Source organism: Maylandia zebra, linkage group LG2 (genome assembly GCF_041146795.1).
Source record: "Maylandia zebra isolate NMK-2024a linkage group LG2, Mzebra_GT3a, whole genome shotgun sequence".
Classification (NCBI taxonomy): Eukaryota; Metazoa; Chordata; class Actinopteri; order Cichliformes; family Cichlidae; genus Maylandia; species Maylandia zebra.
In genome coordinates this window covers 8,223,410-8,229,953 of record NC_135168.1, presented here as the reverse complement: position 1 = coordinate 8,229,953, position 6,544 = coordinate 8,223,410, and the positions used below count along the sequence as shown (strand labels likewise).

General features: G+C 44.6%; 1 long non-coding RNA gene across 1 annotated transcript; it reads left to right on the top strand.

Moving 5' to 3' along the window:
- Positions 1 to 345: 345 nt before the first annotated feature.
- On the top strand, positions 346 to 2,773 carry LOC143420697 (uncharacterized). The gene is made up of 2 exons (XR_013100428.1): positions 346 to 1,485; positions 1,811 to 2,773. It is a non-coding gene; the product is annotated as an uncharacterized LOC143420697 (long non-coding RNA).
- Positions 2,774 to 6,544: the final 3,771 nt, after the last annotated feature.

Genomic DNA, 6,544 nt, shown 5'->3' with positions numbered 1-6,544 from the left:
CTTGAATCCACTTTATTGTGTAATATTTTATGTGAGTATTTGACGGAAGACGAGCAACATCTGTTGTGGAAGCTAACGGGGTTCCTTTAGAATAAACAAACATAGGATTTATTATCACTGAATAATTCTGTATAAATCTATACAAATTATAGAAATATGTAATAGGAAACAACAAAATAATCTAAATTATAAAATAATGTGTGTGTGTGTGTGTGTGTGTGTGTGTGTGTGTGTGTGTGTGTGTGTGTGTGCATGATTTTAGTGTTTGAACAGTCATGAATTATCTTTAACAGCAGGTTGGATGTAATGTGTTAGAACTACCAGCAGGTGGGGATAAGAGACCTTTAAGGTGTTTGGTGCCACGCTCCACCTTCAGGTTTAAAACTAGTGTTAATGGAGTTTGAAGGTTGAGTTTGTTCCACGACTGCATTTCACTCACTGCCTCTGTTTGTATCTCTGTCACTGCAGGACCAACATGGAGCCAGAAGTCAGCGCTCTCAGGAGGCCGACAAACCTCACAGAAGAAAGGGAGAGAAAAAACACACCTGTGACGAGTGTGGGAAGGGTTTTACTGAGAAGGCTAAACTAAAACGGCATCAGGTCATCCACACTGGAGAGAGACCGTTCAGCTGTGACTTGTGTGGAAAGTCTTTTTCCTTCAAGGGTTCCCTAAAACAACACCAACTCGTCCACAGTGGAGTTAAAGCGTACAGCTGTGATCAGTGTGGCAGAGCTTTTACTCACAGTAGCCACTTACAGAGGCATCTAGTTACCCACTCTGGAATTAAGCCATACAGCTGTGACGAGTGTGGAAAGTCTTTTTCCTTGAAGGGTTACCTAAAACAACACCAACTCATCCACAGTGGAGTTAAAGCGTACAGCTGTGATCAGTGTGGCAGAGCTTTTACTCGCAGTAGCAGCTTACAGAGTCATCTAGTTACCCACTCTGAAATTAAGCCATACAGCTGTGACGACTGTGGGAAGGGTTTTACTGTGACGGCTTCACTAAAACAGCATCAGGTCATCCACACTGGAGAGAGACCGTTCAGCTGTGACTTGTGTGGAAAGTCTTTTTCCTTCAAGCGTTCCCTAAAAGAACACCAACTCATCCACAGTGGAGTTAAAGCGTACAGCTGTGATCAGTGTGGCAGAGCTTTTACTCACAGTAGCAGCTTACAGAAGCATCTAGTTACCCACTCTGGAATTAAGGCATACAGCTGTGACATCTGTGGAAAAACTTTCAGCCAGAGAAGGAGCCGAAATACACACCTACGCATTCACACTAGACATGATGTGTACTGCTGTGAACAGTGTGGCAAATACTTTACAACAGACGCAGACTTACAACGACACATGTTTACCCACACTGAGGAGAGACCTTATCAATGTGACCTGTGTGAGAAGACTTTTAAAACTCCACGTCACCTGAGACGACACCAACAGATCCACACCAGAAAGAGACTCTACAAGTGCAGCTACTGTGAGGTTTGTATTTATATTGTTATCTTGTCATTTTAGCCTGACTGTTTGGAACAACTCTGCTCATTAAACTGTGTTAGCATGTTAGCAATTCTACTGCATGGAAAAGCAGCTCTGAGTGATTATTCAGATTTTCCTTTCAGTTATGATTTTAGTATTACTGTAGTATTATGGTGGTAGTATTGTAGTTATTGCAGCCCAGTAAACTGAGTGTGTTAACTGAAACAGTCAAATGTAGTTGGACGTCTGCAGAGATGCTCTTTATTTCAGGCGACGTTCAGGATACAAATGTTGAAGGACTGACTTACACAGTCTTTGTGTCTTTGTTTAGAAGCAGAGCGACACAGATGGATCCAGTTCTCAACCCTGTCATCACTGTGGTGGTGGGAAAGACTTTCATTGTGACCTCTGTGGAAAAACTTTCAGTCGGCAAAAGACCCTAAAAGTACATCAACGTAGACACACTGGAGACAAACTGAAATACTGCAAAGAATGTGGGAGAAGCTTCACCAAAACAAATCACTTAAAACAACATGAACTGATTCACAGTGGGGTTAAAAAGCACCTCTGTGATCAGTGTGGGTCATCCTTCACCACTGCAGGTCAGCTTAAATCACACAAACGAGTCCACACAGGAAAGAAACCACACAAGTGCAGACACTGTGAGAGAAGCTTCTCACATTCACATAATCGTAACAGGCATGAACGTACACACATGGAAGGAAACTACAGCTGTGACCAGTGTGACAAGAGCTTCAGGAATCTCAGTTCATACTCTGCACACAAACGATCCCACGTTACTAATAAACTGTTTCACTGTTACCAATGTGCCCAAACATTCACCTCATTGTCTGCTCTGTGCAAACATCAGCGCGATCACTCAGGGCTGAAATCACTCCCATCACTGGATCACAGTGAATCTGAAGACACAGAAAGATCCTCTGGTTTCTGTGTCAGACTCAAAAAGCTTGAGATCAGGCTCCACAGAGTTCAGATAGAATCTCCTGTAAAAATCTGATGAGGCAGCTGTGAATCAAACTCTTCCCCTAGTTCCATTTTAAGCTTTCAAAACTGTCCTACTGTAGAGTTCATGTCAAGTGGTTAGATTTCTTTTCATCAGTTGGTTGAAAACTCTGTTTCCTATTATAAAGTTTTTGTTTTAATGTATTTTGATCCACATAAATGTTTTCTTGTTCAGGTTCTTTATGTTATTGAATCTTGCAAATGTTAAATAAAAAATTCAAATGTAAAATATCTTCACTGATGGTACAAATAAACTGTCCTTTCAGCTTTAGCTCCTAATTTATTCATTATTTATGGATGTAGCACAGCAGCCGTCTCTTGATTAACACATGGAGGGCTCGGGATCTGATGGTGTCGTCTCCCTAATTTGCCCACTCAGTAAATCTCACTCATGGCCAAGAAATTGAAATAAACCTTGTTTCCCTGCTGGATAGTGATCCACTGTAACTCTGCTCCTCCTTCCTGTTTAGGATTTCTGTGGCTGAAGTAAAATTCCCTCCATCCATCACTTATCCCAGCTAACCCAAAGTGAAATAAAGTTTTGCTGGTCTTAAAAAAGCATTACAATAATGGGCATTACCAATGCAAACTGAATGATACAGAAGATGAAAGAAGAGACTTTGATCAGTTAATAAAGCTCATGATCTGGATTCATTGTGGCTGCTACACAGATACTTCTGGGTCACTTCTCTCAGTTAGGAACCTTCCTCACCAAACTGACTGTTGGACCACACCCCTGGTTTCATGAGAAATTGTTTCAGCCATGATTTCTCTTCCTGTATTTCAGAGTAAAGACTGAAGTGACAAATGGAAGCATGTTTAAAAAACACAATGTGAGAGAGACGTTGAGGTCCTTAGAAGTTACCCTGGGTTTTTCTGTCACCCTGCTAGATCAGAATCAGAATCAGAAAGGGTTTTATTACCAAATGTTGAGCAGGTTTACAACATTAGGAAATTGCTGCGGTGCTTCAGTGCAAACATACTGTCATAAAAAAATTGCACTTAAATAGACATGAAAATAAATAAATAAAAGTAAGAATAAGAATTAAAAGTGCTACGTAGAAAGATATATACATGAGTGCAGGTGGTGATCAGTGCCAAACATGGAATGATGCAGTGACACAGCGTAGGGTCATGTGTTAGTGGCGGGGACAGTCATACGGTTATTGTTCATGTGTCCGACAGCAGAGGGGAAGAAACTGTTCTTATGGCGAGAGGTTCTGGTGCGAATGGACCGGAGCCTCCTGCCTGAGGGGAGCAGGTCAAACAGACTGTGTCCAGGGTGAGAAGGGTCAGCTGAGATCCGAGCTGCACGCCCCAGTGTCCTGGAGGTGTACAGGTCCTGCAGAGATGGGAGTCTGCAGCCAATCACCTTCTCAGCAGAGCGCACAACACGCTGCAGTCTCTGTTTGTCCCTGATAGTGGCTCCAGCGTACCACACGGTGATGGAGGAGGTGAGGATGGACTCGATGATTGCAGTGTAGAATTGCATCATCGTCCGTGTTGGCAGGTTGAATTTCTTCAGCTGCCTCAGGAAGTACATCCTCTGCTGGGCTTTCTTGATGACGGAGGTGATGGTGGGCTCCCACTTCAGGTCCTGGGTGATGGTGGTACCCAGGAAGCGGAATGAGTCCACAGAGGTGATGGGGGTGTCAGTCAGGATGATGGGGGGGAGTGGGGCTGTGTGCTTCCTGAAGTCCACAATAATCTCCACTGTCTTCTGGGCATTCAGCACCAGGTTGTTGTGGCTGCACCAGGACACCAGGCGTTCAACCTCCCTCCTGTAGGCAGACTCATCCCCGTCCGAGATGAGTCCGATAACGGTGGTGTCATCTGCAAACTTGATTAGCTTGACAGACTGGTGGGTGGAGGTGCAGCAGTTGGTGTACAGGGAGAAGAGCAGAGGAGAAAGAACACAACCCTGAGGGGAGCCGGTGCTGATGGTCCGGGAGTCCGAGACATTCTTCCCCAGCCTCACGTGCTGCTTCCTGTCCGTCAGGAAGTCAGTGATCCACCGGCAGATGGGATCAGGCACATTCATCTGGGAAAGCTTGCCTCGGAGATGGTCTGGAAGGATGGTGTTGAAGGCAGAGCTGAAGTCCACAAACAGGATCCTGGCGTAGGTTCCTGGGGAGTCCAGATGCTGCAGGATGAAGTGTAGGGCCATGTTGATGGCGTCATCTACAGACCTGTTGGCTCTGTATGCAAACTGCAGGGGGTCCAGGAGGGGGGCCGTGAGGGTCTTGAGATGGGAGAGAACTAGGCGCTCAAATGACTTCATGACCACAGATGTCAGAGCCACGGGTCTGTAGTCATTTAGTCCAGTGATCCTAGGTTTCTTGGGGACAGGGATTATGGTAGAGGACTTGAAGCAGGCAGGCACATGACAGGCCTGCAGTGAGGAGTTGAAAATGCCAGAAAACACTGGGGCCAGCTCGTTTGCACAGTGTCTGAAGGTGGCAGGAGACACACCGTCTGGGCCGGGAGCTTTTCGAGCATTCAGACTCTTAAACTGCTTCCTCACATCTGCTTCATGAATAGGGGTGGGTTTTTATAATCCATTCATCGATTAAAATCGATTCTGGCTTGGATAACGTAAAATCGATTCATTAAAATCCTGAATCGATTTTTTAATATAAATTTATTTTGTCCGAAATGCCAGAATCTCTGGTGACATCTCACAAAATTTCAAGAACCACCAAACAGTAAATGAGAGCAGGTACAGGGATTCTGCACATAGACTTAAACACACAGCGCGACCCGCCGATCAGAATCAGTTAGATGTCGCCTTTCTCACAGTCGGGGCTGAAAGCCGACAGCTCGCTGATCCGGGTCCGCGCTTTGTGTTCACGCCCTTTATGCGCTGATTCTAAAGCTGTTAGTTTGATCTCTCTCCAAACAATATTGACCGAATCAGCAGCAAAAGATCCAAACGCTTCACATAAACATCGTCATGAATTTACTCTTTTACTGTTTTGCTTCCATTGCGATGCGCAGCTCTCTCTCTCTCCCTCTCTCCCTCCCCCTCTCCCACCCCCCCCCCCCCCCTCTCTCTTGAACAGTTTCGCTTTCTTCATTATTCGCTTGCTTGTTACACAAGTCTACTGTTGCTTACAGCGCTGTCGGCCGCTGTTTTTTCCCCTTTTACATTCTTCCGAAAAGAAAACCTCATTTCTGCTGTTCAATACTGAACAAATTGAAACTTTTTAAAATTATTCAAAATGCAAAATGCTTAGCCATGTCTCTAATAAAACCGCTGTAACGTCAGAGGTAATGTTGATTAATTAATGGTTTTCTTTCGTTTTTGATGTACTGCAGAATATTTTTATAAAATCCCAGGCCAGGAAAATCACCTACATGTTTTTCTGTGTTTTATCTTCAGCTACTTTGACACAAAGGCCTCTGCTGTGATGCTCACACCTTGGATAAAGTCTTGAGAGTGTCAGCTTCCTTTTTATAGATACAAAAATATGTAAATGTCCTGATCTGAATTATACTTCTGACTGTCAAAATTTCCCAGATTTAAATCGAATCGAATCGAATTAAATCGAATCGTGGATCGAATCGATTCGGGACCTTGTGAATCGGAATTGAATCGATTCTAGAAATCAGTGACGATACCCAGCCCTATTCATGAATATGAAGAGTTGTGGTGGGAGGAGGTGGTGTGAAATCCTCTTTTGTGTGGGGTGAGGAGGGGGGTGTTGTAGGTGAACAGTTTGAAGGTGGTGATGGCTCTATGGAGGGGGGAGAGGTGGGGGAATTAGTGTCCAAAGTGCCTCTATTGTTGGGGCCGTTGGAGATGTGAAGGCTGCCTGATGGCTCGTCAAAACGGCAGTAAAAGTCGTTAAGGGTGTTGGCTAAGAGTAAGTCATCAGTGGAGTGGGGGGTTTTAGGCTTGTAGTTGGTGATATTCCTAAAACCTTTCCACACAGAGGCCGAGTCGTTCTCTGAGATCTGCTGCTGCATCTTCTCAGAGTGCTGATGTTTAGCAATGTCCACTTCTTTAGTGAACCTGTACTTGGCCTCTCTGTAGCAGTCC